The sequence below is a fragment of the Pseudonaja textilis genome, chromosome 9, assembly GCF_049901715.1.
Source record: "Pseudonaja textilis isolate UNSWEBS1 chromosome 9, rPseTex1.2, whole genome shotgun sequence".
Classification (NCBI taxonomy): Eukaryota; Metazoa; Chordata; class Lepidosauria; order Squamata; family Elapidae; genus Pseudonaja; species Pseudonaja textilis.
The window spans coordinates 16,425,464-16,434,170 of NC_141998.1; positions in this window are offsets into that span (position 1 = coordinate 16,425,464).

Here is an 8,707-nt window from a genome sequence, read left to right on the forward strand (position 1 = left end):
ATATATAAAAGTGAAATACCACTCATGCATCATCACAAAATCTCCAGAACCGTAAAGCCTACAAACTTGAAATTTGGCACATGTGTTCCTCTTGGTTTCTAGGTGCTCACTAAGAAAAGATATTTTGAAATGACCATCAGAGCATTAGTATTTTGTATATTATTATTAACATACTCTGATGCTAAGGAGTTCTACTCCCCCTCCCCACCTGAAAAGAAATCTGTTCCAAATGCAAAACACAAGCAGAGGAGTTTCAGTTTTAGTTTCACAGCACCAAGCAGCTTTACTACAGAACAGTTGAGCTAAGACACACCCAGGCTCCTTGCTGCCTCCTTGCTCACACAGCAAATACTGTTTCAGTTTCCAAACAGCCCTCAACTCTCTCACACATTGACAGGACACTAGCCAGATGAATACTGATGGATTCTGGTAGGCAGAGGCAGAATTTTTCCCCCCTTACTTTCCTCCCCCAAAACTAAGCTCGACCACATTGTTTTGTAGCAAAGCATGGGTATGGATCTCGTCCTGAAATACAATTCAGGTAACACTACTCAGTTCAGTTATTAAACAAGAGAAATATGCATTTGTGCCACTAAGGGGCACTGTAGGGAAAAGGCTCCAGTTAAGTTTGCTTCTGTACATTGGATCTCCTTCAGTTGAGTAATTGTTGTTATACAATAGTCTGACAAATTAATTTCTGTTTTGTAACCCTTAAAGGATTCCTATTAATGTTCTTCACCATCACATCATAATGTTTACCTATAGTCTGGTCAGTAAATTGATTTTTCTTTTCCTCCTCTCACTACAATGATAAGACCAACATCTAGAGTTTGGAAACATTTCCACAGTGCAATTTCTGCTAAGAGCAAAACTACAATTTGCAAATATTGTGAGAAGAAATATTCTTTTTTGAATTGCTACAAGGATAACAGAACACATCCTTGCATGCCAAGGGTGCCCTAAAGTCATTTTAAAATACTTTATGGAATTAAATGACGAGGCCCAGAATGAAAGTGCAAATAGCTTTTCCTTCCAGAGTTCTAATTCCAGAAACATTTTTCTGCTGCTTCTGGATCATCACAAAGTGTTTCACCAGCAGCATCTTCAAGTAAGAAAGTGTTGCAAATGACTGCCTCACAAAAATACACAATACCTTCATTTATAGATAAGATGACATTTGAAAATCAGGAAAAAAAATGATCATGCTCTTGCTTCTGGATCAGCATGGTCAATAACTGAAAATACATATTGGTATGAAACTTTTAAAGCATTACGACCCTCATACCATTTGCAAGCAGACATTCCTTGAGCAAACCTCTTTTGGAGTCAGAATATGAGCACGTGATGGAATCTGTACAAGGAAAAATCAGTGAAGCACTATGTCTTGCAGTACTCTGAATGGACAAATGTTCAGAGAGAAGAAATTGTCAACTTTGTGATAACAAATTGGAGAGAACAGACATATTCAGAGTATATTATGTGCAGTTTTAGAGAAATTTGAGAGTGGTAAAATATTTGCTTTGTTGACTGACAATGCAAGTAATATGAAAGCTGCATGGGAAATCATAATAGACAAGTATCCACATATAGCAATAGGGTGTGCATCTCATGGACTAAATGTCTTAGTGACTTCATGAAACTGGATACTCTTCAGGGGATTTATAGAAGAGCTAAAGAAGTTATCAAATATGTAAAAACTACTCATGTCACCACAGTCTTCAAGAAGAAGCAAGAAGAAAAAAATGACAAAATAAAATAGTGATACTGAAACTCTGTAGTAAAACATATTAGGGTGAAATGGTGATCTCCTTTGAAAGTTTATGAAAACAAAAAACAAAAAAACCCTTCAAGCAACAGTAATAATTGAGGATCTTAAAATTCCCAGAAATATAAGGAACACTGTGCTTGATGAGGAACTGTTTTGGGTTCAGCTGCAGAACTCCTTACAAATTTTAACACCCATTTTTTCAGCAATCCATGCATCTGTATCAGACACTGCACTTTTATCAGAAACTCCAAACCACATGGCTATGATAAAAATATCTGTTTTTGAATACCTAAGTGTATTCCACTTACAAGAGCTAAAAAGAATAAAATAGTTATTGGCTTCCGGTTTTGAGCTTCCCTGAAGATGGGCCGCTGATCGTGATTGTGCACGGCTTTGGTCAGTGCTTCGGCGTCGGAGAAGCCGCCTCATAGGAATGGTGGAGGAAGGAGAGACCACCAGCTGGGTAGAGGGGAGCCGCAAATCCTCTTCCCGGTTGGCAATTACTCCCTTCTGAAGACTCCTGAAGCAGTGGTCTAAAATGGCCACCCTGAGGGGGAAGATTAGTCTGGAATAAGATTGCGCAGGAGAGAGAGAAAGAAGCGAACAGCAGGAGGAACGGGACGATATAATTAAATGGAAGATACCCTCAGGATTAACATTTCAAAGAATTTTTAAGAAAGGATTTACAGCGGCGAAGAGAAAAAAAGGTGTGAATTGCTTTTGACAGCAGCAGGGCTTTGAAGCTGTGAAAGGTAGAAGCTGGAGAAGGAATTATATAATCAATTTGGATAAGTATATTTTTATTCTATATAGGCATTAATAAAGCTGAACTATAGACTGTTAAAGAGGAAGTTTAATATCAGTTGGATTTGATCTTTTTTTTTTGGGAAAACTGGTTTAAAAAGCTCGGAATAATAGAGAAGAAAAAAGAAAAGAGGAGGTGAAGATTTAGCATAATAAAGAGTAACATCTCAGTTAAACTTAACTTGTTTTTCTTTTAAAAGACTGTTTCTTAAAACTGCATGGAAATTGATACAGTAAAGCAAGAACTTTGAAACATTTTAAAAATTGTAACAAAGAAAGAAGCAGGAAGATTCTGCCCTTGGATTAATTGTTGATTTTGACATGGACTTGGCACTGGATTAGCGGAGGCTTAAAACTTGAGAGGAAGAAAAGTTGCCTGTTGGAAATAAACTTTAAAGACACTATTTGGATTAAATTGCTAATTAGAAAGTTTTAAAATGGCAATATCTCTTCTGGCATTAAAAATGGAACTTAGAAAAATGAAAGAAATACTACAAAATCAATTTGAATCTCAGGGTTTTGCTTCAAAATTTATTGAAAATGCAATTGCAGAATATGAACAACAAAGAGAAAAGGCAGAAGAGGAAGCGGAGCAAACCATAGTAGGGGCCATCTTTAGTGATTATAGAGAACAAAGAACTGGAAAGAAAGAAGAAAAGAGTTGGAAATAAATACAGGAGATTTAAGAAATTAAATGAAAAGGAGAATATCCGAAAATTAAAAAACGGAAAAGAGTCAGCAGAAATTCAAAGGATGGAAGGAAGCTATAAATAAAGAGGGGATAAAAACTAGAGTGCAAAAATAAAGGAGAAAAGACAAGGAAAGAGGGGACAAGAAACAGGATTTGGGAACAAAGAAATATGGGAATTATAAAAAACATGGGGAAAAATTGCTTAATTGGACATAGAGATAATGGGTGATTATTATTTAGAAAGGGGATTCTGCAAGGTATTGAGATTGATAAGATGGAAAAAGAATTGTTATTTGTTGATACTGGAATTTAATGCTCTTCTTTATGTATAGAGATAATTGTAACAAATAATGGAATAAGCATATTAGATATATTGAAATATTTTTAAGATTGGAATGTTGGGGTTTTTTGTTGGTTTAAACATGAATGGAAGAATTAATGGAATATGTCCTTTTCTTTTGAAAAATTTAATGAAATTAAAAAGGGGAAACACCATTCAGAATCCAATTTATATATGCTATGCAGTTTTAAAGGGATTATTAAGTTTAAAGTTTTAGGTAATAATGTTAAATGCTTTAAAGGGATTTCAAAGGGGTGAAAATTAATGAATTTGTAACTTAGAGGTGGCGCACTTATATTGAGATTTCAGGGAGGAAACCAATTTATAGAAGAAGTGTCTTTTTATTTAGAACTTAAGATGGAATATACAAATGTGACAGGTAAAAGTACTAAAGTATGATTATGAAGTTACTATAAGTGAATTAAATAATGAGAAGTATTTGGAATAATACAATAAAATAGAAAATGTATAAAAGTATTGTGAAGATAAGGAACTGGATGCAAAAATCGAATATTTGTACATACACATGTGAAAACTCGATTTTTCCAAAATTTCTATTTTTTTCCAGAAAAAAAAAGGAAAAAAAATTTTTTTTCTCCCTCGAGCTGCTCGGATCATCCAGAGAGTGTTCCAGTCTGCGTCTGTGTAGGCTGAGCTTAATTATTGAGGAACGCTCCGCCCTCTATCACGTGGTCCCTTGTAGCGTTCCCAGTTTATGCTCAGCCTTCACAGAGTTAGGCTGTGTGTTTTGATTGTGCTTCTCATTTTGGCTGATTCAAGCAGGATAATATTTCAGTTACAGGTTGGATTTAAGTTTATTCTTTCCTTAGCCTCTGCGCATCTGTGGGTGTCTTGAGACTTAGGGGTGTGCGTTTTCGCCCCCAGGGGGCTGAGCGGGCGGCTTAGCAGTGCTTAGCACTAACCCCCCCTCTGCCGTTTATTTCTTTCCATTCCTGCCTTGCTGTCCTTGTGCCTTTCTAAGGTCCGGAGCCTTTTATTCTGGTTTCCCCCCACTAACGCCAATCGCCCAGACAGAGGCGATTTCAGCGTCCTCGCCCTCGTGGCTCACAGGATGCACCCGCCCTGAGCCGCCTGCTTTGCTTTTTGCTTTCGATTTCCAGGCGGCTGCCATTTTGGGCACCGCCTTGTGGCTGGGCAACATTTTGCAGGCCTCCTATTGCTGCGACGTTCTGCTGGCCCTAAGCTTAGGCTCCCAGGCCTAGTAGGGCTGATCTCTCTATCTCCCTCTCCCAGAGGAAAAAAAGCTGTTCTTTACTCTGTTATTTGTTGGTGTAAGTGTTGGCTCCCGCAGCAGAACTCAGGGCGGGGAATTAGAAAAGCAGCCACTCCCTCCCTGAGGGGGGGCAAGCTGCCTGAGGCCTTGTATTGCTGGCGTTGATTTGGCTGATTGGCTTATCTTCCCTTTCCATCTGCCAGGCTGTTATCCAGTCTAATACAGAATATTTTCATATTTCCTTACATTGGTAATCCAACCTCATTCAATTGATATTTATTCTCTCTCAGATTTGCTTAGAGAGACCTAGCTTCCATCACTGTCCCTGCAGTGTGTTTTCCTGGATCCTTATCCTGGTGGGGTATAATTGTACATTAAAAGTCTATATCTGTAGCAGTTTTTTAAAATATTTTTTTCCTTTTTTGGTCATATTTTCAGATTATTCATTGCAAATTCCAAAAGGGGGCGCGGGCCAGTTTCTGGATACCCGGCCTTACCCAGGTCGTATCCTAGGCGTGCCAACCGCCTGTACACATATATATATTTCTATATATCCATATTGATACTTCTGTTGTTTCACCATGGCAGATGATAACCCTAACTCCCGCCATTCTTTGAAGGCGAAATATAAGTCCCATCATGTGCGCAGACAGGCTAAGGAAACCTCCCAGGAGACTTCTAAGGCCTCTCAAAGGGACGCCTTAAGGCGTCATAAGGCACTAGAGAAGGAGTTCGATAGGCGCTCTAGGGTGACTCAACCATCACCTCCAGCCACCCCTTCTACTACCAGGCACACACACACACCCCCAGTTTGTTCCCCTCTCTCCAGGCACAGCTCATCCCAGGAGTCTCATGCCCCTGGACCAGCTACTAGCCGGATGCCTGAAGCAACCTTCACTCCCACGGCTGCTGGCCTAAGACAGGAGGACCCGCCCACGATCAAGTTGCCTGAGTACATGAGAACTTGGATGGAGCAGGCTATTCGACAGGGGATAGCTCAAGGCATGCAGCAGATGGCCGGATCAAACCTTCCTCAGACGGCTCCCACGCAAGAGCCGGTGCCAACTAGGTCCATGCCCACCCTGGACCCTGCTCCTGGTCAGGTACCCTCCCGGGGGGCCAGCCCTCTTCCAGAAAGGGAACCGGAGGAGGGAATGGAAAGTTTAGACCAATACAGGGAGGAGGAGGAGGACCTTGAATGGGGATCCACCTTCCATGGGGAACCCTTTTCAGATTTAGACCCGATGGAAGCAGAGTTGTCGGAGGACGAGGGCCTTACCCCCGACCAGCCTTCCTTTGTGGGGTTATTCAAGCCCCACATGTTCAAGTCCATCTTGTTCAAGGCCAAGAACACCTCGGGCCTGGCCACTCAACTTCCCCCTGTCCCCCACTCCTCTGGGGAGGAACCAGAGGACGCAATGTTCAAGCAGCCCGTGGTGGCCGAGGATGTGATTCCCGCTCCTCCCATTTTCCACGATCTGGTTTCCAACCAACTGGGTTTTACGGGGGCTCCTCCGGCCCCATCCACACAGGATAAGAGGTTCTTTAACCTCGAACCGAGTTTCTGCTCCTTCCTCAATACCCCATTGTTGGTCTCGCCTCTTCCTCCTCCACGAGTGACCCCCTGGAGGCCCTCAAACCCGAGGATAGGAGGTCTGAATTGGCCTTGCGTCGGGCTCATCTAGCCGATGCCTGGGCAATTAGATCGGCCACCGCAGCCTCCTTCTTTACCAGGTCCTCTATCCGGTGGCTCCGTCAACTGAAGTCCCACATCCCTCCATCCAATATACGGGCGCTTCAGGACATAGCCAAAATCACAGCGGCGGCAGAGTTCTCAGCTGACGCCACGTACCATTCGGTTAAATTCGCCTCCCGGGCGTTAGCGTCCCAGGTCACTGCCCGCCGCCTGCTCTGGCTCAAACCATGGCAGGTGGACGTGAAGAACTAGGTCAAGCTGGCCTCCGCCCCCGTTAAAGGGGAGAAGCTCTTTGGGCCGGCCCTGGACCCTCTCTTGGCTGAAACTAGGGGAAAAAAGAAATTCCTTCCTCCTCTTTTTCAGAGGCCTGACTCCCGAGCCCCTCAGTCCTTTCGAAGAGGATCCTCCTGGTCCTTCTACCAGTCCCCCTTCCCCCCCAGGTACCCGAGACCTCCCTTATATAGAGCATCATATTCCCAGGATCGTTCTGACCCGAGCGATCGAAATAGGAGGGGCGGAGGATTTAAGCGTCCCTTCAAGGGTTCCGGGGGGAGACCCTTCCGGCGCTCCAAATGAATCCTGTCTCTTTCCCCCCATTGGTGGTTGGCTGAGGCATTTCGCCGACCTGTGGGATTCTACCACTTCCGACAAATGGGTCAGGGACTCCATCAGGTTTGGACTCGCTCTGGAGTTCAACTCTCAACCTCCCGAGTTCTTCATGTCATCTCCCCCCTCTAGGGGAGAGGGGGGACGCAAATTAATGGATTCGGCCATCCATCACTTACTCTCCATCCAGGCCATCCAGCCAGTTCCCCCCTCTCAGCGAGGCCAGGGTTTCTATTCCCACCTCTTCGTGGTTCCCAAGTCCTCGGGGGGATGGAAGGCTATCTTGGACCTCAAACGGCTCAACTGCTTCCTAACCCTCCGCAAATTCAAAATGCACACCCTCCAATCCATTTTGCAGGGTACCAGGCAAGGAGATTGGCTCTCTTCTATAGACCTCTCTGAGGCATACCTCCACATCCCAATTCGGCCTTCCCACTCTAAATTCCTTAGATTCTGTTACAATCACCATCATTTCCAGTATGTGGCCCTTCCCTTTGGGTTAGTCTCCGCTCCCAGAGTTTTCACTAAGATCCTCGCAGCCCTGGCAGCTCGCTTAAGGGACTGCCCGGTCTGTCTCCACTGCTATCTGGATGATATCCTCATCCTGTCCCATTCACAATCCCAAGAAGAGCTGGACACCAAGACTACCCTCTCCGCCCTCCACGCCCATGGTTTCCTGGTCAACCAAAAAAAGAGCCAACTGGTCCCTTCTACCCGAATTGCCCACTTGGGGGCCATCATTGACACGGTGCAGGAAAAAGTGTTCCTTTCCCCGGAAAGGCTCCGGAGTATTCGAAATTCAATTCAGGTTATTTGACGATCAAAGAGGGCTTCTCTATTAGATTTGTCTAAATTACTGGGGAAATGGTTTCATGCATCTCTATTATTCCTTGGGCCCGTCTTCATACCAGGTCCCTGCAGTGGCTCCTGCTTCCGTTTCAAAGGTCCGGCAGAAGCAACTCAAAATACTCCATCAAGGTACCTCCAAAGGTCCTCTCGTCTCTCCTCTGGTGGACCAACCCTGCCATCAACAGGGGTCATCTCTTCAAAGATCCCCAGCGTCTCGTCATCACCACAGACGTCAGCCTGAGCGGCTGGGGCGCTCACATCCAGTCCCTTACAACACAGGGCAAATGGTCCCATGCAGAGCGGGCCTGCAGCATAAACTGGTTGGAGCTCCACGCCATCCACCTGGCCCTGCACCACTTCCTGCCTCAGGTACGCTGGCAGCACGTCCTTATTCTCACAGACAACGTTACCGCCAAGGCCCATGTCAACAGGCAAGGCGGGACCCAGTCTATTCGGTTGATGAGAGAGGCCGAGAGACTCTGCTGTTGGGCAGAGCGTCACCTCCTCTCGATCAAAGCAGAACACATTTCGGGGGCCTCAAACACCCGAGCGGACTGGTTAAGCAGGGCCACCGTGGACCAGTCCGAGTGGCGCATTCATCCATCCCTTTTCAGGGAGGCGACCATGATCTTCGGTCTCCCGTTAGTGGACCTCTTTGCATCCCCCCGCAACACCCAGCTTCCTCGGTTCTTCTCCAGATTCCCTTCCCCCGGGGCCGA